At 39.1% G+C, this 26,401-nt stretch overlaps 1 long non-coding RNA gene across 3 annotated transcripts in view; it reads right to left on the reverse strand.

Moving 5' to 3' along the window:
• The window catches only part of LOC144324111 (uncharacterized), a 262,943-nt gene that overhangs the window by 227,561 nt on the left and 8,981 nt on the right, over positions 1–26,401 (reverse strand). Inside the window, exon 3 of one of the 3 annotated variants that reach the window (XR_013389514.1) lies at positions 20,713–22,362. The exons of the other annotated variants lie outside the window; for them this stretch is intronic. This is a non-coding gene — a long non-coding RNA (uncharacterized LOC144324111). Of the gene's footprint in view, positions 1–20,712; positions 22,363–26,401 lie in introns of those variants that run through there. 3 annotated transcript variants of the gene reach the window in all.

The following is a 26,401-nucleotide window of genomic DNA, read 5'->3' on the forward strand; positions in this document are numbered from 1 at the left end:
GAGCTATATCATAGACAGTGGTCTGGGAAGCTCCATTTGGGCCATGAGAATGAGGGAGAAAAGTAGTGGGTTTCTAAAGTACAGGGAAACAACACCTATGTTACCTGGGGGCATCACTGATGTTCTGCACCTTCACTGAACTGTGAACCTACAGTTCACCACTGCCCTTCAAAAGATTTCTCCTTTGTTGAGGTGGCCAGAAAACATAGGCTTCACTTATTACCTCAGTTCCCAAATATCTATAAGCATCTACTAATGCCACTGGATACTGAGAATAAAAATAATAATAAGGCCCAGTCACTGGACTTAAGGACCTCACAGTCTGATTGCCAAGAGAGTTATGTAAAGAAATAATTACAGAACAGTATTGTGAGTAGAGCAATCCAGAGGTCTAGAAGATGTACAGAGAAAGGAGGCCATAATTTCCTTTAAAGGAGCAGTATTTTATAGTGGTGATATAAGCTGGGTTTTGGAAAACATAAATATGAAAGCGTCGGCAAATTGGAACTGGGAAGACATTCCAAGCAGAAAAAAAAAGAAAAAAAAAACATATGCTAAGGCTTATTGGTTCAAAAATATTTACTCATTGCTACTAAGATACCTTGTACTAGGTAAGCATTGAGATACAATTCTAAAAAAAATAGTCATAGTCCCCGTTCTTGAAATTTGCAGTATGATGAAGTCAGACAATCAAATTTTCAAAAAAATAAATTAATTACAAACTGTGTTAACTGCCACAGAAGCGAAGTACACAACACTATGAGAAAGCAATAGGGCTGATAACAGTGGATGGTGATGTGGGTGGGTGGGGCAGTCCACAACATGGAGTATCCAGGGAACCACAACCATTTCCATGTTGCTGGATAAGAACAGGAGGTCCAGGGATCCCTGGGTGGCGCAGCAGTTTGGCACCTGCCTTTGGCCCAGGGCGCGATCCTGGAGACCCGGGATCGAGTCCCACGTCGGGCTACCGGTGCATGGAGCCTGCTTCTCCCTCTGCCTATGTCTCTGCCTCTCTCTCTCTCTCTCTCTCTGTGTGACTATCATAAAAAAAAAAAAAAAAAAAAAAGAACAGGAGGTTCAGCTGTCTTGGACAGGGCAACAAACTTGTTGCCCCCATTTTTAACCTTAGGGCTGTTCCACACTTGTAAACAGTTCTTCAAAACCCATGGGCAGAGAATCATAAATTCTAGAGTCTTTTCCTTTTTTTCAGCAAATTTAGCTTAGCTGAGAATTTCAAAATTCCTCTTGAAAATTATGGATACTCAAGTCAGACCTGATCGGTCATATCACTTCCTGCCTCCGTCAATAAGTCCAAATCTATCTGGAATTTCTCAAAATTCTTCAGTGGGTTTTTTTCAAGATCTTATTTTTAAGTAATCTCTACAATCAAAACAGGGCTTGAACCCACAGCCTCAAGATCAACAACTGCACGCTCTACCAAGCCAGCCAGGCACCTCTGGGTTTTCTTTTCTTGACCTGTTTTTCTTTTTTTCCAACTTCTCCAAACCATTGTGTCATTAGCTGCCTTCACCAATGTAGAGTTTTTTTATTTCTCAAATTTAAGATCAATTTTTAAGCATACATAGATATAGAAATTTTATTCATAAAATAAAATTTTAAGGATACATAATTACTTATGTATAATGCTTCCAATTAGTTTATCTATTATTATAGATAATAGCCTGCCTTTGTTTCCTCTCCTTAGGCTGGATGTAGAATGTAACTGCCCCCATGGAGAGGGGCAAGAAATCAAGGAAAGTAAGGAGACCAGCCTCAGTTATCATTGATGATGCCAAGAGACACTCAGCACTAGGACCATGTTATTTAAACATAAGTGAGAAATTAAGCTATGGAGTGACCTTTAAGAGGTTTGTCACATTAAGTGTACTTCGTATCACTAAAGACTTAACTACCAACAAGCTATACCTAAGTGAATTACCTAACTACTTCTGAGTGCTTTGAAATGACATCAATATTCAGCTTCCAATTTCTAATCTTTGTTGAACTTTTCGTTGTTGAATGCATTAAGTACACCAAGAGTTGGGGACAATTTTAAATGTTGACTTTGGATGTACTCTCCCTTCCACTATAAAAAATGACTAGTATTTTTGATGCCCATTTAGTAAACTAAGGCTACCAAGTTTTGTTCTTGTGTATGATATTATCAAGCTGTGGTGGGTAACTGTTTTATCCCATAAACTGGTTATACCAGGTTGGGTTCCTCTGATTCATACTGTTTAAAATTTGCAGTGTCTACATTCAGTTATAGAGAACATCCATCTAGAGCAGTCTATTAAATGCTTTACCTAGAGATGATGGCCAGAAGCACTCGGACCAGCTATCAAGGGCCTCAGCAAAATGACAAAGTATGATATATCTTCAGTGCCTTCCCCAAATCTATAGCTTTACCACTCCCCGTGTCTTTTCTTTTCAACTGCAATTTTTATGCTTTTAGCTCCTGAGGTAGTATGAGGAAGGCATTGAAAGAAATGTCTTGGAGGGACTCTGACAGTAAATTATTCTCTGGGTCTGGGAGTACATGTCTACACCTAAACTGTACTTATACATCTTGAAAGAGAGGCCACCAGGGAAGGAGGAAGGGCTCTGTGGGAACAAGATAAGGGAGGGAAGAGGTGCAGAAAGGAGGAGCTCTGATGAGAGTTCCACCCTCAGGGGCAGAAAAAGAGCCATCTACCCGTCTGGGTACCAGATAAGGATAAAGTTAAATGTTGTGTAGGGTGTTTGGAGACTTCATAACTTCTTCATGTTTTAATTTTTTTTAATCCCCTTCTGTTTTCCCATGGTGCTCCCAACAAAGCTCTTAAAATTGAAAGAGCCTATGTACTGATTCTGGTGCACAGTAAGACAGGGATACATCCCAATCCATAACTTCTCTTAGAGGAAAATGAGAATCAAGAAGTATAGTTGGTACTAAGAGATCAAAAAGGAAAAGAAAAAAAGCTAAATTTTTCAGAACTGTGGAAAGGAGAAAAGAGGTTCAAGGAGTCAGGTCACAGAGAATCTAACTGGGAAGAGTTCCCTAACAATCCCTAGGGCAATACAACCTTCCTTCGCCTTGTATCTGTCCTCCCCAGTGTTCCATGTTTTCAAATGACTAACTCTTCCTTCTTCACACTTAATCCAAACTCTCATATAGGCAAGAGAGGTATAGGGAGTACCAGGACCCCCATGGCAAAACTAAAAGGCTTCACAGAAGAAGAAGACACATATGAACTTTTTTTTTTTTTAAGATTTTATTTATTTATTCATAGAGATGCAGAGAGAGAGAGAGGCAGAGACACAGGCAGAGGGAGAAGCAGGCTCCATGCAGAGAGCCTGACGTGGGACTCGATCCAGGGTCTCCAGATCACGCCCTGGGCTGCAGGCGGCGCTAAGCCCCTGCGCCACCGGGGCTGCCCACATATGAACTTCTTAATTTGGTATCACCTCTAACAGAATTCTTGTATGACTGTATTCTTCTGGGTCAGCACCCCAGAGATCTCTAGGGCAAAAACCATTTTTCAAGAGGAATAGCTACTTTCTATTTAGTTTTTTGTAAGGAGAGGGTAGTAGGGCAGAGCCAGTCCTATGAGAAATATTCAGTAAAGGAATTTCTCAGAGTCTCCTACCTATACTTCAGAGCCCTTGATTTCCTTGCATTTATTCCTGAATGTGATTATATTAGCCAGGCAAAAATGGCCAACAGTTCATATTAATGGCTGTAATTCGTGTTCCTTTTACCTTGCCAAGGCAAGTGTCTCTATCCTTTCCTTTTATTGGGTTAATTTTTCAGCATTAATGAAAAACATCCTTGAATACTTTGTACCAATATCAGATTTCTTTTCTTTTTTTTAAATTTTATTTATTTATTCATGACACACACACACACACACACACACACACACACACACACAGAGGCAGAGACAGTCAGAGGGAGAAGCAGGCTCCATGCAGGGAGCCTGACATGGGACTCGATCCTGGGTCTCCAGGATCATGCCCTGGGCTGAAGGCAGCGCTAAACCGCTGAGCCACCCAGGCTGCCCTCAATATCAGATTTCTTATGTCACTTTTATACATACCAGGAAATGAAGACCCTCAATCAGCCCATCTGAAGCAGGAGATCCCCTTCTTTAACTGTCTCATTCTATCTCTGGTCCTGGTGTTCTTCTGATCTAACCATTTATTTACCTCCCAGTTTTCTAGGATGCCCTACCATATATATCCTCAAGGGAATCTTGAGTAACACTCAGGCTATATCCCATTTCCTGCCCTAGTACCCCTCCCCTTTTTTCTTGGTTTTGGACTGGTGGCTGGAAGGAACTATGAGAGCATGGCCAGCCCTTTGAGGGTAGGGCCCTATAGAGTTCTGGTTGTAAGAATGATCTCTGCAATCTGACAGCATGCATCAGAATCCTCTCTCCTCTACTAAGATCAAATGTCTAAGTTCCCAACAGCTATAAAATAAGAATCAAAAAACCTTGACATGGCCAGGCTGAGGCAGCCATGTGAGAAGACTGATGATGCAAGGAATTGAGGTCTTCTGCCAACAGTCAGTAAGGAACTGAGGCCTCTGTCAAGAGCCACGTATGTCAGCTGTCTTGGAAGCAGATCCAATAGTCCCAGTCAGGCCTTCAGATGACTACATCCCTGGCTGACACCTGGACTGCAAACTCATGAGACCCTGAGCCAGAACCATTCAGCTAAGTTGCTCCCAGGTTCCTGGCCCTCAGAAACTATGAGATAGTAGCAGTTTGTTGTTTTAAGCTGTTAAATTTGGTAACTTTTGGGAGTACATAGCAATACATAACCAATATAAAATGTTTTCTCTCTCTTGAATCTCAACCCCCAGAACCAAAACTCTGTGTTGCATTCCTGCCCAGTACTAAAATAAGTGTTCATTCAGAGCTTACTGTGTGGTAATAACAGTGCCTATCTCATTGGGTTGGGAAGATTGAGCATGATAATGCATATAAAGTACTTAACGTGAGTCTAGCTCACAGTAAGCACTCAACCAATGCTAGTTACCACAATCATACAGAAACACAGGTCTGTGGGTAGTTGCTCTAGATCTTGGAACCTGGGAGGCAGGCTTAGGGCATAGCATAGTGAATGAAGATTCAGAGTTGAGGGGGTAGGGAAGGAAATCCTAAGGTACTTCCTTCCACTCCTAGTAGTTCTTAGGGATCAGGCCTAATGTGGTGCTGCAGCCAGCATTCCCTTCCATGAGAGTAGGAGGGATAGGTCAGAGGAGAGACATAGCTTTTTAGTGGCCTCTAAAATGACTAAAGCAATATGTAAAAAGGTAGAAAACGTTTACTAAATGCAAAGAGGGAAAGAAAACAAGAGATTAGAGTGGCAGAAGTCATCTTGAACTGCTTCTTACTTTTGCTTTGGTACTATTGTGTTTATTTTTAACTTCCACTGGGCCAAGCAGAAGCTATCCTCCAAATACTCCTTATGGTACACAATCATACACTCTGCAGCTTATAACAAAGCACGGGTCTATTGTTTGTTATCTGTTCCCGATCCAGGCCATCTCTGATATGAGTTATATAGAAATGTGGTAGGTTCTGGGAGCTGCAAGTCAACAGGCTAGTCCTCAAGTCGTTTTTTTCTCAGGGGAGACACACACTAAGGGAAAGAAGGGAAAGAAGGGAAAGAAGGGAAAGAAGGTTTTGGAATACTAAGAACAAAGTGAAGAATGTGAAGAATAAAGTGAAATTTTGTCCAGCAATGTGCCAAACTAAAGTGTTCTTCAGAAAAGAAAGTGAAGAACATTTAAGAGCCAAGAGTGGTCAGAGACAGGCTAAAATAAAATGGGTCAGTTAGAGCAATCTTGGAATTAATTTGGTGAATGTGGCTCATACACTGAATCACTATTCTTAAATACACTGGGGTGTCAGCCTCACAATTTTTTTATCAGTTTCAATCACTATCATGTCTCCATTGCCTCTCAGAGCCTAGCACATAGTAGGAACTTCATAAATATTTGTTAAATTAATGAAGATGTGACTCAACATAGATCAAGAAGTAGGGGTACATAGAGATCTATTATTTAAAGATACATATAGACTTATTTCTTAAGTTATACACTTTTGATTCACACTGGTGTTTTTTTTACTGATCTCCAATATATTTCAGTAGTCAATGTGTAGTATGTATCCCATCTGGAGACTTGGTCAGGTTTCAAATTCCCCATGTCCTCTACTCACTTGTTAGACAAGTTAGAAAGAAGACTATAGCTTTGCTTTGTGGATAGTGGAAATAGGCAAGCTAGCTGTTTCAAATATGTTATATGAGAAAATTATAGCTTGAATTCACGGGTCAGTAGTAACACATTAGCAAAGAATTAATTTTCCTATACTTCCTTTGAGGGTTGTAACTATCATATCTTTAAGGGTTAGAAATACTCAAATGCTTGTCTAACATATGCCCTAAGTCCCCAGCCCTCCCACCCAAATGATCCACTATTAGAGAAACTGCTTTGATAAGTAAGACCAGCTGCTTAATTCAATGTAGACTCTACAAGGGTACTGCATTACTGTTGTTCTCTTTGTATGAATAAAGAGGAAATCTAAGGAATTTCAGTATTTTCTCTGTCATTTCTGGTATGGAAAAGAGACATGAACTGTATTTGTTTGACTAGAACCCTTTAGTCCTATAGGACTACGTATCATTTCAAAAGTCTCCTGTAAGGTAAACAAATCTATATAAGGAGATCCTATAGCATAAAGGATGAGAGTAGGAGGGCATAGGAATCACACACAGGAATCACTCCAGAGTTACCTACGAGTTTCACCAATAGTCTGTCTACAGACAGCTTACTGTGAGCTTCCTCAGAGCTTAACTTGGGAACAGTACAATCATCTGGAGCCATTCTGTGCCAAATGACGGCCATCTGCTTTCCACGTGCCCTTTCTACTTGGACAAATAAAAACGATCACCCCACATGAAAACCCATAAATTCATATTACCTCAAAGACACTCAGCCCCACCTCAGAGCAGTAATATCTCAACAGCAACTCTTTGGATATTAAGAATGGATCATCTAGAATAAACCTTGGAAGTACTTGGAATGTATATTTCCACAAGAAAAAAGATTCCTTATTCCTTTCTGGGAAACATTTATCTTCCTACCTGTCTATAATCAGATTAGTCAAATGATGTACAAAAAGCAGGTGAACAATTTTTTATAAACCCTCACTTAAAGCACTAAATTCTGACCATGGTGATACTATTTTTAAATGATGCATGATTTATTATAATCCTTTATTTATATTAATCACACATTTCCTTATCTTCATAGATAACCCACTCTTTAGGTATTAGGGATCTGGGAGCAGTGGATAAAAGAAGAATTTAATTTATTCATTCAGCAAGTATTGTGCTTACTAGATGTTATTGGCCTGGTAGCAGCAGTGGGATGCAAGAGTGATACTATGTTTACTGAGAGCAGACCCTGTGGCTTTTTCACTCTTTTCCTCATTCAGAAGATCACTATAGCTATATATATATATATATATATATATATCAATTAATTGATTTTTTTTTAAATTCTATTTTTAAATAATCTCTACACCCAACATAGAGCTCGATCCACAACCCTAAAATCAAGAGTCACATACTCTACTGGCATCTCTAATTGATTTTTAATATTATCTGCAGCATTGCACCAAATTGCACTGTAATTTTTTAAGAACAGAGTTTTATCATTTTTATACTATATGTATTATAAATCTGGGGCAGTTTGACAGAGGGCAAAAGTATTTAGTTTACCTAAATTAGAAAGATTATTTTGTCAAAACAAACAAAATCAGGAAAACACTTACTTTGAGAGCCAATGTTGTCATGGTACCATAAAATTTGCCACTTCGACACTATTGATGAAATAAATAACAGTGATTAAGAAGTAGCCAAATTCCCAGGCTTGTGGAAGCTTGGGAATTGCTTAGATAAAAAGAGCAGGTGGTGAGAGAGCTCCAACATCAAAAAGAGAATCACAAAGGCAGAGGTTTACAGCTTTGGCACCACCCTGCCTTTGAGAAATCTCTTTAGAAGGCAAAGGGCACTAAGGTGACCACTGATTTAAAAATAAAAATCTCCCCTAAAAACACTTTATATAAAGGGGTGAAGAGAGGAGAGTCAAACATTATTTATACACACATGTGCAAATATACACATAGGTCAATTTATGTACACATACATATACATGTGTATGTCTACATATAGACAGATACAGATATACACATATACAATAGTATATTTCTGAGAGAAAGTAATGGAGAGAAGTACAGGAGTCAAAGGGAAACTGTATGGATCCTCCCGCCCCCAGGATTTTGAAAGGTTTTGCTTGACTTTTTGAAGAATGCACCCCACTGAAAGGGAGAGAGCAATCAGAAAGAATTCATACCTGCTGAACCCGTTTTGTTTTTTCTTTTCTTTTAATTTGCCTGCAACTAAGCAGCAGAACTGGTTGGGAATTCTTTTTGGACAGAGGGTGGTTTAGGACCTGCTATTATGGGGAACTTAGTCATTTTAGAGTCCATAGTTTTAGAAGAAAAGAAAAGTTATTCCAACTTATTCCAACAATTAAAATGGAAGTTTCACAAGAGCACACACTCGCTTATAGCTGTATAACCCCAGCATATAATTCGCCCTCAGTAAATATTGTTGATTGAATATATGGACAGATTAAAGGATTTTTTTAAAGATTTATTTATTTATTTATGATAGGCATAGAGAGAGAGAGGCAGAGACACAGGAGGAGGGAGAAGCAGGCTCCATGCCAGGAGCCCAACATGGGACTCGATCCCGGGACTCCAGGATCGCGCCCTGGGCCAAAGGCAGGCGCTAAACCGCTGCGCCACCAGGGCTGCCCCAGATTAAAGGATTAATCAATGAGATCAGTGAGTATGGATTGTTTGCTATATGCAATGGAGAATGCAAGGAAGTCTAAGACATAACTGCTACCTTCCAGAAGCTTTGTAGCCAGATAAGAACAGAAAGTTAATAATCATAAAGTAGTTGGAGAACAATAGACACATAATAGCAATAATAAAAGCTACGTTATGTGGTTCACTCTACAAAGCTTTCAAAAGGGCTTGGAGAACAAAAAAAGATGATACTGAGTTTGCCTTAAATAACTGACCAGATTTAAATAACTGCCTGCTTACTAATCCACTTCTCCAAGTGGCATCTTGGTGGTTCTGGCCATATCCTTATAACCTCCTGGGCCAGTTCTAATAATTTAAAATTTTAAGAATAAGTTAAATCCATCTGTCATCTACCCACAAGTGCAGCACTGTTTTCATTAAGAGAGGAAGAAACAGAGAAGGAATTATTTTACTTTTGTTTTTTAAAGATTTTATTTATTCATGAAAGACACAGAGAGAGGCAGAGACATAGGCAGAGGGAGAAGCAGGCTCCATGCAGGAAGCCCAATGTGGCACTAGATCCCGGGACTCCCGGGATCATGCCCCAAGCTGAAGGCAGACACTCAACCACTGAGGCACCCAGGCATCCCTATTTTATTTAAGATTTTATTTATTTATTTGAGAGACACAGAGAGAGAGAGCATGAGCAGAGGAAGAGGCAGAGTGAGAGAAGAAGGGAGAAGTAGACTCTCCGCTGAGCAGGGAGCCTGATACAGGGCTTGATCCCAGAACCCTGGGATCATGACATAAGCCAAAGGCAGACACTTAATGGACTAAGCCATCCAGGCGCCCCATGAATGATTTTATAAAATAGGTATGGTGACCATATATTTGGGGATCCAACTACCCAATTTGAAATTGAGACTTTATAGAAAAATCCATGCTCAGGCAGCCTGGGTGGCTCAGCGGTTGGTTTAGTGCCACCTTCAGTCCAGGGCGTGATCCTGGAGACCCGGGATCAAGTCCCATGTCGGGATCCCTGCATGGAGCCTGCTTCTCCCTCTGCCTGTGTCTCTGCCTCTCTCTCTCTCTCTCTCTCGAACAAATAAATAAAATCTTAAAAAAAAAAAAAAAAAAAAGGAAAGAAAAATCCGTGCTCAATAAATACTTGCAGATTGTCTGATCCAGATCTCCTGGCCCTCTCTTCACTCATTGCAGGGAATGTGTTATTGCTCATACAGTGGACTCTATAGTTCTTTCCTTTAATGAATACTTCAGGAAAGTCAGCTTTCAGAGAAAGCCTGCTGATAACCTAAAGATTGATTTGGGTTGAAAACTGATCTCCAGGTAGCCCTTTGCAGCTTAAAAAAAAAGATGAATGGATAAAATGGATGAAAGCCACTTTATCTAATTTGAATGAAGTGAAAGCTATAAACCTCAACAGACAGGGAGGGATTCTGCAGCTTCTCAGAGAGATTTTACAATACTACTGTACTAATGCTGCTGCACCTATACCTATGATTTCCCAGTTTTGCCTAATATTTTTTTTTGCAGCATTATGCTTGGATGACAAAATGTTTTTCTTTTCTACTATGCTGGTCTCTCACTTGCTCTCTACCTACCCTGTCCTTTAGTCAGTTTGTAGAGAGAAATGAGTTTGCCTATTATCCCAAGAACAAGCTTTGCTGAATTTAATGGGAAATGGGGTCCCAGTAGCACTTTTGGAAGACACTGACAAGTATCCTGGAATGCAAGCAGCATATGGCATGAATCTCTTCTAAAGTTCTTTGTTTTGCATAGCTCTTGAAACAAAACAAACAAAACAAAAGACACAAAGACAAACTTTTTACGGAGAAACAAAACAGGTACAGAAAAACATACAAAACAAACATAGAGCTTAATGAGTCATTATAAGGTCAACACCTTTATAACCACAATCCAGGCCAGGAAACAGAACTTTACCACCCCAGGCCCCATCCAGGAGCCCCTCCATATCCCCAGTCCAACGATACCTTCTTATCTTGATAAAAGTAACCACTATGCTGAGGATTAAAGCAAACCTTGCTTTATGTTTGTATTACACATGTGTGGTAAGACATCAAGCGTGCAACTCTAGACTACAGCTTAGTGTTGTCTACAGTAAGTCTCTTAATGTATAGGTTTCTTCTTCAATGTCTCCCTAGTCATTTTGGTTATCTAAAGCCTGACCTCTAGTTGACTCCACAGAGAGAAAAATGAGAGTGCTATTCCCTGAGTTCTTGCATGTTGATAAATATTTTTTTTTGTGCTTTTGACACCTGATGGGTCAGTTTTGCTAATATACCTCTGCTTCACATTTGGTTTGAGTACTTAACTATGTTACTCCATTTATGTCTAGCATTAAAGTGTTGACAAGACTGATGATAATATAATTGTTTTTGTCATATAAAGCACACATTCCCTTTTCCCTAGATGCCTAAAAGACTTATCCCTTTTTCTCTAAAGTCTAACGATTTGGGGCACCTGGGTGGCTCAGTTAAGCATCCGACTCTTGGTTTTAGTTTAGGTCATCATCATCTCGGGGTCATGAGAATGAGCCCTGCATCAGGCTCCACACTCAGCAGGGAGTCTTTTTGGGATTCTCTCTCTCCTTTTCCCTGTCCCTCTCCCCGTTCCTCGCTCTCAAATAAAACCTGGCTTGCAGTTGCATGAATTCAGCACCAAACTGTTCTAGTGCCTTCCATCCTTACTGGAGACCTCTTGCACTCATCTGCCATTTGAGTGGGGTACCTACCTCCCAATTTCAGCTGCTATTCTCAAATAAGTCTTCTGCCTCTCCAGTACGTATCTGTTGGCCATTTTTCTCTGCTCTGTTTTCAGGTTTACTTAGAGGCCGTTATTATTTTCCTCTGCTTTCTACCATACAAATGGCAGGACTTGCGGATTTTGGTACCTTGTTTTCATTTGCTTGTATTTTGGGTTTTCTAGAGTTACTCCTTCACCTAATTTTATTGTAAATGTTTTTGGTCTTGCTATCTAGTGGTTCCATGTTTTGTTATGCAGGGATGTTGAGAGATTAAAAAACTATGTGGCTGCGGCCATCATTCCAGAATCTTTTCAATCCTAAAACATTTTTTTTAAATGTATATTGTCAACACAACAATATTGCCCAGCACACAGCCCACAGAAAGATGGCTTCCTGACCAGGCAGGTTGCATCAGGGATCTTAAAGCTAGATAGAGCTTCAAGAAATCATCTGGACCAGTTCATGTTTTCAGGCAAGAAAAGCATCATCCTAAATTCAGAAGACATAGCAGTGGCACTTCAGAATTAAGTAGGATGTGGAACCTATTATTTAGTCATTTTACATTTTGTGGTTTTCTTATAGTGTTCATACAATAGAACCTAAATATATAAATACATACCACAAAATATTGCTCACTCAAGTTAAAATAAACTTGAATATTCAAACAGTTCAGAAGTACAAACGACAGGTTATGTAACATCTGCGTATGGGTAATAGTTAAAATTTCTGTATTAGTTACAGTCATGAAAGAAATATTAACTGAAAGTAGCTACTTTTTAAGACAAATCTGAAAATCAGCTAAGAGTAACATCCAATTCAATCAGTTGTGAATAGCTTTTTGAGTGAGTCAGAATATTTTAATGCAAATTCTTGTGAATTAACTAGGGAATAAAATCTCTGGTGATGATAAAATATTGAATTAACAAATGATAGAAGGATTTTTTTAAAAAGGAAAGACAGCTATCTATAATAACAAAAAGAAATAACTATAATACAAGATGAAAATAACCTAAAAGCAAACAGAACATGTCATTAATAGAGTCCTTCATTATCTAGCATGGGCTGTAATGGAGAACACGGCAAGTGTAATTCTGTTATCTCACCCTAGGCAGTACGCACACACTGTAAAATCCATCTCTTCATTTTCTGGTTGAAAAGATCATTGTAAAAAAGGACTGCCAGGGAGTGGAGGTCATGCTGATTTATTGGCAATTAAACCTGCAGGATTTCTGCACTCCCTTCAAAACAAAGTATCCAAGGCTATTCAGCCAGGATGATTACATAGTGGGCTATCTACTAAAGCCCAGGAGTCTTTCTGTTAGTGCACAACGGATACAATTGACTTGGCTGTATTTAGAAGATTACTGCTATTTTCTGTGCAAATTCTTGTTGTATCTTCCGCAACCGCCTAGGCCCAAAGAATTACCTTGTTAGTCAATTTAATAAGTAGAATCTTATGAAATGATATATAATTCTGCTTCGGTGTATAAAAACTGTGGTACAAATACAAATATGGACTCATATAAAGCAAGTGAATGTATTACTGAATCTATTTAATTGGTCTATGTTGCCTGATGCCTGAGCCCTAGCTTTCTGAAATGGTTGAGATATTTTTAGGTTTGATACTTATTATGAACTGAATGCTTGTATCTCCCTAAAATTCATATGTTGAAATATTAACCCCTAGTGTGATGGTATTAGGAGGTGGGGCCCTCAGGAGATAATTAGGTCATAAGGGTAGTGCCCTTATGAATGGGTTTAGTGCCCCTATAAAAGGAACTCCAGAGAGATCTTCCACCCTCTCTTTGCAATATGAGGACACAAGGAGAAGTCAGCAGTCTGCAACCCAGAAGTGGGCTCTCACCAGAATCCAACCATGCAGAAACCCTGATCTTGAGAGTTCCTGCTTCCAGAATTGTGAGAAATAAATTTCTTTTGTTTATAAGCCATCTGGTCTATGGTACTTTGTTATAACAGCCTGAACTAACACAATACCAGAGCATATAAGTAGCTTTTATCTATTCCATGTCTAGATATAACCCAGGTTACTTAGGCTAGCTCTTTAGGTCATGAGTGCTATATACATTTCTGATGCCCTACAGATGGTGATGGGTAGGTAGGCTTAGGTGGTAGGAATGATGGAATCTTAGCAACACATGTAGGTGGAAAAGAGAAGGAAGGGAATACATTAGCTGAGGGTGGAGAATAGTAATCAGGTTAACATTTCTGCCTCTGCCCAACCCTACCTGCCAAAATGAATCTGATTATACTTGAGTTGTCCTACTCCTTAGAAATAGGAATGTGGTCACTGTATACTGTACCATATTGGATTATCTGCCTCAGGCACTAGCCTGTCTGTATCAATCCTAGCTTTCTTCTCTTGGGTTTGTATGCCCAAGGTCTCATTTATTCATCCATCTATCCATTCAGTAAACATTTATTGAGATTTTAATATATGCCAGTTACTGTTCTAGGCCCTCACAATATAGCATGTCTCTGTAATGTACTCTGCTTTTTAATTTTTAAAAAAGATTAATTTATTTTGAGAGAGAGCGAGCGCACACACATGGCAGAGAGGAAAGAGGGAGAGGGACAAGCAGACTCTGCCCAGTGTAGAGCCCAACAGAGTGCTTCATCCCACAACCCCAAGACCACAACCTGAGCCAAAAACCAAGAGTCAGAGGCTTAACAGACAGTGCCACCCAGGCACCCTTGGGATTTCTTTTATAAAATCATTAATCCCATGAACCCTTGTGACCCAAACCCTTCCCAAGGCTCCACCTATAAAATACTATCCCGTTGGGGATTAGGTTTCAGCATATGAATTTGGAGGGAACACAAACAGTCTATAGCACATTCAGAAAACAATGGCGTTATTGTAACAGAAACATCTTGCCTCTCTACAGTGAGTGTGCTTTTTACTACAGGCCTTCTCAAATATTTTCAGAATATTTTAGAATAACATGTTATTATTTAAAATATTTGGTTGCATTTTTTAATAATAAAAATCTCAATTACCAGTAAGATTTCCATCAATACAGCCTCGTATTAATTTCCTTCCCATGGGTACCCACATCAAAAAGTTTTGCATTGGTGGCTAGCAAAGAGCTGTGTCATTCTGAACTAGTTATCTGAAAAAGCTATTAGTAAGTCTCAGCCACACTTTCTCTTTTCAAAATAGAGCTACTCTAGATCACCACAGGACCTAGGTAACTCGAGATGAAGAAAAAAAAAGAATCATTCATTAGGAAGTGTGAGAAATGTCTTAGGGTTGATTTTGTTTAAATGCCAATGTGAATTGATCATTAGCATTTGCGAGAGCTGTGCAAATAACACCACCTAAGGGGCTAAACCAACATGGGATTGTTTCAAAGCAATTAATTCACTTCCAAGTTTCTTGTATTAACACCACCTTATTTCCCTAGTGTAGATATACAATTTGTCTTAAAAATCAACCCAAAACTGTGATATTCCACCAACAAGATTACAGGGGTGAAAGCACAACCCCCTAGTCAAAGGCAAATTGTAGTCATATTAGTATGCTAATGAGCTAAGTGATAAACTGTGGGTCAAATTTCCCCTTCTTCAGCTTAAAGAGCACTTGAAAAGGCTTATTTCTAAATGTCTGGGAAACCTAGAAGCAGCAACAATTAAGATTTATAACATGAACGTTATCTGTTCAGCAATATGAAAATTTAGTTAGACTAAACTAAAATAAAACAGGATTCTTCCTAATGATTTTCAAGTTAATGGGAAACACGGCTTCAAGGAAACATACTGAATTATTCAAAATCTGGAGTGAAGTCTTTTCAAAAATCCTAATTTTACAATTTTTAAAAATTAGGTCTGCTTTGTCTAGTCAAGGAAATTTAAGGGAAGCCAAGGAAGAAAATAGTGGAGAAAGAAAAGTTGAAAGGAGATAACGTTTTCATGAGAAAAAAAGTTTACAGATGTCAATTTCTCTTTCCTGACCACCTATCAAAGACGACTTTCTTAATTGAAACTACTCTCAGGACCTGATTTCACCAGGTCACAAAACATGTATGTGCTTTTATACAGTTTTTCTACAAATATCCATTATCCTTTATACGTACGTGTTCATTTTATTCATTCCTTAAAACCCAAAGCAAGTCTGACTGTATTTTGCAGCATCCAGATCAGCTTCTTGCCTGTGGAGCAGGCTGGGGAAGGCAGAGGCAGGACCCCAGATGGCCAGGAAATGTGGTAGAGAGAACCTGAAAATGGATGTGGATCCATTTTCTGTGCATCCACATTCAACTCTATCCTCTGCCACTTCCACAGGCTGTGAAGCCACAGGCAAGTTATCCCATTTCCCTAGGCCTCAACTTTGACAATTATAAAAGGGACATAATAAAGCTTTAGGTCCAAGGCAGTGGTCCCAACCTTGGCTGCACAGTCGAATCACCTGAAGAACTTTAGATACACTGCTGACTGGGTCCCACTCCCAGAGTTTCTAAATTTATCTGTGTGGCTGTTGCAATGGCATAGGGAATTTTAAAACTCCCTAAGTGATTGTAATGGGCAGATGAAGTGAAGAACCAGTGCTCTAAGGGTGTTCCGAAAATTAGTTAAACAAAGCTAAACAGTATGTACTTGACAAGTAGTAGGTCAAAAATTATTTATTTCCTTTTTTCTACAGTTGGTTTTTCTCTTTGTGTTCATAGTCATGTGTGATCTTAGCTGGAAGCTATGAGAGAGAATTCATTCAAAGATTTGTTTTATTTTTTTATACTTTTTTATTTTGAAATAATTAAAAAAAATTTTATAATAAATTTATTTTTTATTGGTGTTCATTGAAATAATTTTAAACTTAAGAGTTGTGAGAGCAATACAAAGAATGCCTATACACCCTTCACCCAGATTCATCAATTGTTAACAATGAACTACATTCACTCTATCACTCCTCCTTATTCTCTATACACATATAATTAATATAATTTTTTTCCTGAACTACTTGAAAGGTAGTTGCAGAAAACATGCAACTTTACCATTAAAGAGCATGTATTTATAAAGAACAAAGACTTTCTCCTACATACCTACAGGACAATTATTTGGGAAATTTAATATTGTACAATACTATTATCTAAACTACAGTCCATATGTAATTTCTCCAATTTCCCAATAATATCCTTAAGGCATCCCACCATGCTCTCGTCCCAACATTCAGGATCCAATGCAGGATGGTGCACTGCAGTTGGTGTCATGCCTTTTTCATTTCTTTTAATCTGACATAATTCTGCTGTCTTTCATGACACTGAAAGTTTTTGAAAAATACAAGCCAGTTTTTTTTTTTTAAATATTTTATTTATTTATTCATGATAGTCACAGAGAGAGAGAGAGGCAGAGACACAGGCAGAGGGAGAAGCAGGCTCCATGCAGGGAGCCCGACGTGGGATTCGATCCCGGGTCTCCAGGATCGCGCCCTGGGCCAAAGGCAGGCTCCAAACCGCTGCGCCACCCAGGGATCCCAAGCCAGTTGTTTTGTATCCCATGCCATCTTTTTTGTAAGTGTACAGTTTAATGATTTCTGGTAAATATATAGAGTTGTGCGGCTATCACTATAATCCAGTTTTAGAACATGTTCATCATCCTCCCCAAATTCTGCTTTCCCACTCAAACTCCCAGCCCTAGTAACAACTGATTTTCTTGATAGTTTGGACTCTCCAGAATGTCAAGCGATAGAATTATACAGTATTGTATCTGGTTTTTTATATCTGACTTCTTTGACTTAGTCCAATGTTACTGAGATTCACCCATTTGCAGCATATCTCAGTAGTTTTCCAGTTTTTTCTTTTCCGGTTTTAATGCTGAATAGTACTGTTGTATGGATATACCACATTGGTGGGCAGCTTCTAAGATAGCCTTCAACGACCCCTGCCTTCTGGTATTCATGGCCTTGTGTGGTTGCTTCCTATTGAGAATGGGGTGGACTTAGCAACTTGCTCCTAAGAGATATCCCACTAAGCAAGGTCCAGATTCCTGACCCATAGGAACAGTGAGAAACTAAACACTTATTGTTTTAAGTTACTACATTTTGGAGGGGTGATCTGGGCATAACAACAGATAACTAATATACTATATTTTGTTTATTCATTTACTAGCTGATGAACATTTGGGTTGTTTCTGGGTTTGGACTCTTATATATAATATTGCTATAAATATTCACATTCATGTTTAAAGGACTTTTCTTATGGCACCAAGCTCACTTGACTTGTACTATTCCTATAGTTCCAATTGCCACCTTGGTTTTTTAACTGTTTCCCTGCTTAAAGTACTTTCTTATCTTAACAAATAAAATTGTGCACTCTACCAACTAGACCCTACAGTAATATTTTAAATCAGGACACAATATGTTAAAGAAGTAAATAGACTTAATTTAAAAAATCAATAGGTTCCAAACTATACAGAGCATCAACTACTTCTTGATAGAATATTAATATTTCAGGATATTAAAAGCCAATTTGGGGACAGCAGTGATTATTTGTTTAATTTTTGCTAGATATGTGTATAGTGTAAAGGGTAGTTTTGTGCCCTAGGAGAATTAAGGCCATATACTCTTTTTCCACCTCCCTGCTCTCCAAAGCATGTATCTCTTAGAAAAAAACAAAACAAAATTTAAATCTACTATGCTTGCACAGTGGTTACTGCATTCCTTTAATCTGAACTAAGAATAAAGTCACCATGACCATGTTTTCAAGATTTTCTTTGCATAGCCAATATATGGACCAATTTCTAATAGTTAGTGTCTAATGAACCCTTAGTATGTGCCAGGTATTATTCTATACTCTTCATATGCATTACACTTAATTTAATTCTTACAATGATCTTAACTGTCACAACTCCCTCAGGTAGGTACTCATAACAGGATGGTCTCTTCACACAATTCTAGGAGATGCCATTCATGTTGTAGTTTATATGAATGCCTGCAATTATATAGTGCTAGGCTGCTTGTTGCTATTGTCTATTACATTTTCTACTCAACAGATGAAGATGCACAGAAATGTTAAGAATCTTGTTGAAGCTCACCTACTTTGTAAGTGGCTGAGCTAGGATCTGTAACTAGGCTATCTAGCTTCAACCAGGGCATGAACTCTTAGACACTGTATTCTTCTGAAGAATCCTAATTTGAAGTTTAAAAAAAAGTCATGTTAGATATGGCCATTTTACTTTTATTTTTTGATATGGTCATCGTAGATAATTATTTCTAGGGCATTGTTTCTCAAGGAATGATCCCAGACCAGAAAGATCAGCATTCACCAGCAAGCTTGTTAGAAACGTGAAATGTAATGCCCTAGTCCCATCCCAGATATACCGAATCAGAAAGTCTGGGATGGGACCCAGCAATCTGCACTTTACAAGACTCTAGTTGATTCTGATGCACGCTCAACTTTGAGAACTACTAAGTTTAAGGAAATATAAGTTTCAAAAAAAAAAAAAAAAAAGGAATACTTAATGGTATTTAGATTTCTTTTGCTATTTGCTTTAGGGTAAGTTTTATTTCAAGTAATCTACTCAAGTTAGTCCCTGTGTTTATTATACTCTTGATCTATATTATAAGAATGAATGATCTTACAGAATTCAAGGAACAGGCAAGGGTGAGAATAGGGCAATCACTCTTTCTGGCTCCCCTATAAAAGTGATGTAGCTACTCCCTTGTTTTCTGTCTCCTCTTTCAAATGTTCGAAAAGGAAAATCTGATTGATTTAGCTGTGTGATGGGGGGCATCCTCTTGAGCCAGTCAAGTACCCACGGCTTACTTGCCTGAGTCTAGGAGAAGGATGAGGTCACATAGTACAAATAGGCCAGAAGGGCTCTGTTGTGATGGCAGCAAGTCAGAGTCTTTTAGAGGTGAGGATGGATGGAATCGATGATCTGCATCTCTGATACACACTTTATGTTTAAAATAATGTGGTAAACATACGTCAGGCTCCCTGCATGGAGCCTGCTTCTCCCTCTGCCTGTGTCTCTGCCTCTCTCTCTCTCTCTCCTGTGTATTCTCATGAATAAATAAAATCTTTAAAAAAATAATGTGGTAAGCATAAAAAGAATGCATTTGTTCTATCATATTTGATATTGAACATGTGGCATTTGAGCTCCTTAACTGGTTTGGGAAAAGATTCTATGGACCTGGCTAGTGGAGAAGCCCAGTGCAGAGCTGCAACGAGTGAGGTTCAATACACTTCTCTGTCAAGTAGCAACACAGATACTGAAGTAAATAAAAGGGGAAAATTCATTTGCTAGATTAACTGAAGTAAGGCTGGCATTTTTTTCCTCATAAAGATCTGAAGATATTTTTCAAAAGAATATGAAATGCAGTATCTGCTTATGAGAAATTAAGTCCAATGGTAGTTCAGACGTGTTCAAAATGACACTACCATTAGCTGAATTATACATTGTATCTAGCTATTACCTGAACAGCCTGTAACCTTTGAACAAATTCTGAGCGGTAGTCTGGCTACCTTGTTTCTATCATAAGTATTCTCCTGAGGCGCAGTTGATTGGATCAAAGGTAGACATCTGACCAAGGAAAAACAAGCCATTTTAGCGAAATAGGTTTTCTATCTCAACACTCCCGATAGCTGAGGCACATTAATGGTGGAGGAGCAGAGCAAAGATCAATAAAATCTTGATACTGAGAGTCCTGAAATGTATTGATTTCCTGTTTTTCCTTAGTCATTTCTTTGTTCTTTTGTGGACTACAAAAGTATTTTTATAATGCAACTCCTTTTAAAATAATATATTAGGGGCACCTGGGTGGCTCAGTCAGTAAAGCATCCTACTCTTGATTTCAGCTCAGGTCACAAATTCAGGGTGGTGAGATCAAGCCTTGCATCCAGCTCCATGATCAGCTTGGTATCTGCTTGAGATTCTTTCTCTCCCTCTACCCTTCTCCCTCCTCACATATGTGTGCTCTCTCCCTTTCAATAAATAAACAAGTAAATAAAATCTTCTTAAAAAATAAAATATTATTTAATGATACCCATATAGATGGCAAAATCTATAAAGAATAACAAGAAAATGATATTTTTTTAAGATTTTATTTATTTATTCATGACAGACACAGAGAGAGAGAGAGAGAGACAGAGACACAGGCAGAGGGAGAAGCAGGCTCCATGCGGGGAGCCTGATGTGGGACTCGATCCCAGGTCTCCAGGATCACACCCCAGGCTGAAGGCGGCACTAACCGCTGAGCCACTGGGGCTGCCCAAGAAAATGATATTTCAAAAAAGCGGTGTAACAGTTACCTCTGAAGGTGAATGAGGGACATATTTTCAGAGAAGGGAAAACAATGGTCTTCTACTGAATGGCAGTATTCTCTTTCTTAAACTGGCTGGTGGTTACTTTATAGTTCATATTCACATATATGTATTTTATACATTCTTGCTCGACATGATACAATTTCTCAAAAGGAAAAATAATTTTTATCTGAGAAAATTCAGTAGGTTTCTACTACTTCCATGCAAACATGTCCTAAGACCCATAGTTATTAAAGACAGTTTAAGAATAGTAGTATTCATTTAAAAAACAGAATATGGGTATATGTGTTTAAAGCATGATTCAAATATCACTAAACTCCAGGGTTGGAAGAAACAGATTTTCTACTTATTTGAAGGTCTTTATTTAATAAAGATAAAATTGGGAGCTAGAAAGATTAAATAATTTGTACATTTTCTTCTTTTAATCCAGAATTCTGGGTCTTTCTACCAAGCAATACCACTTTCCTAATATGAGAAGAGATAGCAATCGTATCAGTAAGAAATGCATATTTCAAAGTTTCAATTATTTTTAATGCTTATTTTATTCTTAGAAGACTTGACTGCCTCAGAGCTGAAAATAAATTCTCCTATGTAATATAATATCTATACATAAGCAACGTTTTATATCATGATTGCTGGATATCAAGAACATTCAGAAAAGAAATTACTGCAATTTAAAATGGAATTTTACTGACAAGTACTAAATTTTCTTTCCTGCTTATTCATTTTAAATCATATAATAAAGTGAATTTAATGATAGAGTGATTCTTATGGGTACAGGAAAAAATTGCTTCCCCTTTGCTAAGCCCATCAAAGGTAATCGAAGATTAATAATACTATGTGTTGTAAAAATTGGCTTATTTTCACTAATGGAAGACACATCACCACTCAGATGTTATAGTCTGTTACTTGGAAAGGAAAAAGAAGTAGAATGCCTAGGTCGGACTGACCACATTATTTGTAGGACCCAGTGAAATATGAAAACATGGCACCTTGTTCAAAAAGCAGAAAAAGTGCCAATACACTGCAATGCTAAAGATACTAAAACACAAAACACTTTTCTTTCTTCTCTCTCATTTCTTCTTGATGTTTCAATTTGTTTACTTGCACAGGGATACTTTCAGGATGATGGCAGCTGCTCATAGGCACCTTAGGTCCCATTCCATGACTATGCACTCACCATCCACCAGCTGCCAGGTTCACATCTCTCTAGCTGCAGGACATACACGCTGTGCCCTGGTAGGGGCAGCAAATCAACCTCCCTTTGCATGGCCCATCACCCTAACCCATGGCAGACAGGCAACTCCCAGAAGGCTGCAATCTCCATACCTAAAATTTTTCTTGTGTAGCCCTCCCATGGAAAGCTTCCACTTTTTGTCCTGTGTCAATCTTGAAGTAGGAACCAGAACATATTCAGGAATCCCTTCAAAAGAAAATCCATCCATCAAATATTTATAGGCAATGTAGATTCTGCTGAAGAGTTTGTAAAGGAGCCACTGGAGGGTTTCATAAACCAGAGTGAATAGCATACAACTTTATCAATGCCCTCTTCCAATTTGTCTTCTTTTTCTAGTCTCATGAGGATGTGTGTGTGTGTGTGTGTGTGTAATAAAAGATTCATTTTCCCCTAAATGAACCAACTTCTAAATCTTCCTCTGTGCACCACTACTATTCTCTCCCTTTATTACTGCATTAGAACCAATCTGAACTATCGGCCTGAGAATGAGTGCCTCTTAGCCAATATGTAAGACCAGGCAGTCCCAGAAATAATGGCTATTTAGACATGAAAATTGTGTTCTGTGAACAGATGGAGTATGGCTGAGGTCTAGAAGGGGAACAGGGGAGGGCAACATGGGCACGACTGGTTCTTAGATGAGGAAACACGGACATCAGCTTAGAGCTGTATTTAGGACACTTGAGGGTTTCAGTGTAGCACGGAGGAGAAACTGAAAACAAAGAGAAGTTGAAAGAAAATGGAAAACTCCAACTCATGTAATCATTGGCTTTGTTAAATTACTGTCCATTTGCTTCATTTTTGTCCAAATAAGACAGTACAACAAACACACACACCAACTAATAACCACAAAATTTATCAGTTAATTCAACAAATATTTTTTGAGCATGTACTACTTGCCAAGCAGTGTTCTACATAACTAGGATATGTCAGAGAGCCACCTGGGTGGCTCAGTCGGTTGAGTGTCTGCCTTTAGCTTGGGTCATGATCTCAGGGTCCTGGGATCGAATTCCATGTTGGGCTCCCTGCTCGGTGGGGAGGCTGCTTCTTTCTTCCCCCCTTGTTGTGTTCCTCTCTCTCTCTCTCTCTCTCTCTCTCACACACACACACACACACACACACAAATAAATAAAGTCTTTTAAAAAAAACTATATGTCAGAGATCAAAAGAAAGACTGCTGTCCCTGTGAAACCTACATTGTTGTCAGGGAGCCAGACTTAACCAAAACATAATAAATAGGCTATCTAAGTGTGTGAGAAGATAATGTTGCTCTGGGAAAGATAAAGTATAATAGGGAGGGAAAGGGTATTAAGATTCTTGAGACATGGTTGGGGGTAATTGCAGTATCAAATTCGGAGGTCAAGGCAAGCCTCATTGTGAAAGTAAAATTTCAGCACGGACTTAAAGGAAGTGAGAGAGTTAGCTAAGCAGATATCTGGAAGAAGAATCCAGGCAGAAAGCAAAGGTCACAGGGCTGGGTGTGCCTGGCACTGTCAAGAAAGAGCAGGGAGGCCAATGGTGGCAGTGCTACACAGGGTTAGATCATGTAAAATGTGGTAGGATATTATAAGGACTTTGGCATTATTTTGAGTGAAATGAGGAAGCCACACAGTAGTTTTGAGATGAGGTTACCCAAACGGGCAGATTTTGAACGGACAGATTTTAAGAGGATCATTCTGGCTGCTGTGCTAAGGAAATACTGCTTAGGGGCAAGAAGAGAAATGTGTGTGTGTGGGGGATATTAGGAAGAATTAAAGCCATTCAGGTGAGAGAGGACAGTAGCTTTGAGCAGGGTGGTAGTGGTAAAGGTGAGGAGAAGAGATCAGATTCTTTTTTTTTTTTTTTTAAGATTTATTTATTTATTTATTCATGAGAGACACACAGAGAGAGAGAGAGAGAGAGGCAGAGACATAGGCAGAGGCAGAAGCAGGCTCCTGCGGGAAGCCTGATGTAGGACTCGATCCCCACATCTGGGATCACACCCTGAGCCACCCAGGCATCTGATGAGGTCAGATTCTAGACACATTTTAAAGGTATAAGAGAAAGAAAGGAGTCAAAGGTGACTTCAAGGTTTGGGGTTGCACAATCAAAGAGACAGAGTGAAGCAGCAACTGACCATAGTTAACTAAAAATGCCTAAGTCTAAATGCAAACTACTGTGGAACAAAAATTTATATTTGCTATAATATAACTTGGAATCTCTTTAATGCTGCTTTCCCTGAGCAATTACCTAATTTATCAAAAGTCAGTTTCACAACTGCAGTATTTAATTTTAAATAAACTCTATTTACTGGATACCCAACTGCTATAGATATAATTTGTTTTATTCTTCTAGCAGCGGAGAAGGAAACACACTTCTCTAGCTTTTCTTGCACAATCCTTTTGGGCAATTCCTAAAATTGAACTAGGCTGACTTTTTAGTTGTTGTTCATTTAAAAATAACAATAGAAGCTAGCATTTACTGAGCACTTATTATTCACCAGGCCATGTGTTCAATTGTTTCACATACATTGGCCTCATAGCACCCTTCTGAGGCTGGAATTGTACCATTCCACATGTCTTCATTTTAGACATGAAGACGCTGAGAAAATGTGGAAAAATTTTGCCTGGGCTAGTAAGTAGCAGAGCCAGAATTCTAACCCAAGTCTAAGCTTACAGCTTTTAAAAACTGTACAAACTGTCTCTCTACTCGACTGCTAAGGAGGGAGGGACTAGAAGGGATATGGAATTTATTCTATTCCTAAGAATTATTGAAGCTTTAGGCTTCCCTCTGTGTTGGTATATTCGGGCTGACATAACACCATACCGAAGACTGGGTGGCTTACAAAAAACAAGTATCTCATTCTCACAATTCTAGATGCTGGGAAGTCCCACCATTTGGTGTCTGGTGAGAACCCAATTCCCAGTTCATGGCTGGTCATCTTCTCACTGTAACCTCCCATGATGGAAGGGGCATATAAGTTCTGTGGGGTCTCTTCCATGAAGGCACTCATCCCATTCTGTACAACTCCCCTCTCATCACCTAATCACATATGAACTTGGGTGGCGGTGGTTGTGGGGGCAGATACAACATTCAATCTATAGCAGCCTCTTTTGTGTGTTTTTTTTTTTAGTCTTTTTTTTTAAATTTTATTTATTTATTCATGAGAGACACACAGATTGAGAGAGGCAGAGACACAGACAGAGGGAGAAGCAGGCTCCATGCAGGGAGCCCGACATGGGACTCAATCCCGGGTCTCCAGGATCATGCCCTGGGCTGAAGGTGGCGCTAAACTGCTGAGCCACCCAGGCTGCCCTAGTAGCCTCTTTTGTGAGTGATTAGTGTAATTTTAAATGTACATATGTGGGGTTTAAAAATTTTTTTTAAAAATTTATTTACATATTCATGAGAGATACAGAGAGAGAGAGAAAGAGACATAGGCAGAGGGAGAAGCAGGCTCCCTGCAGGGAGCCCAATATGGGACTCAATCCCAGGACTCTGGGATCACGCCCTGAGCCAAAGGCAGATAGATGCTCAACCACTGAGCCACCCAGGTGTTCCTGTACCTATGTTTTTACTGAGTTTCATTGGTCACATTCTAAAGCCTTAGTTTCCCCATCTTTGAGAAAAGTCACCTAGATCAGTGATTTCTAGGTCTTTAAAAATTTCAACTCTCACAAGGCAGAACAAATCCTATCACTATTAGGGATTCATTGTAGAAGTTCTCAGTGAGGTAGAAGTAAAAAAGAGCCTGGGAGGGGTGCTTGGGTGGCTTGGTTGGTTAAGTGTCTGACGGTTGGTTCCAGCTCAGGTCATGATCTCAAGGCCATGAAATGGAGCCCAGCGATGAGCTCTGCACCTAGCCAGGAGTCTGCCTGAGATTCTCAAGATTCTATTTCCCTCCTCTCACCTCCTACACTCACTCACTCTCTCTCTCTCAAATAAATAAATCTTTAAAAAAGAGAGAGAGAGCTTAGGAATTTGACAGAGCCTGGCCCTAAAGATTCTGATTGTACTTCTCTCAAGCCATTAGATCAGTGGTTTTCAAACTGTGTTCCTGGAGGAACACTGTATGAAAATGCCTGGGTGTTCCCAGCCTTTAGCTGCCTTTTAGCATCAGCCCATTTTCAACCACAGCAGGTCCACTGTGATCTGTTTTATAGAGTTGGGTTCTATATAAGATTTCATGGAAATCTTTCATGGATTTCTACTTTGAGTAGTCTGAAAACGGCCATTCCAATTAAGTGCT

The sequence above is a fragment of the Canis aureus genome, chromosome 11, assembly GCF_053574225.1.
Source record: "Canis aureus isolate CA01 chromosome 11, VMU_Caureus_v.1.0, whole genome shotgun sequence".
Taxonomy (NCBI): Eukaryota; Metazoa; Chordata; class Mammalia; order Carnivora; family Canidae; genus Canis; species Canis aureus.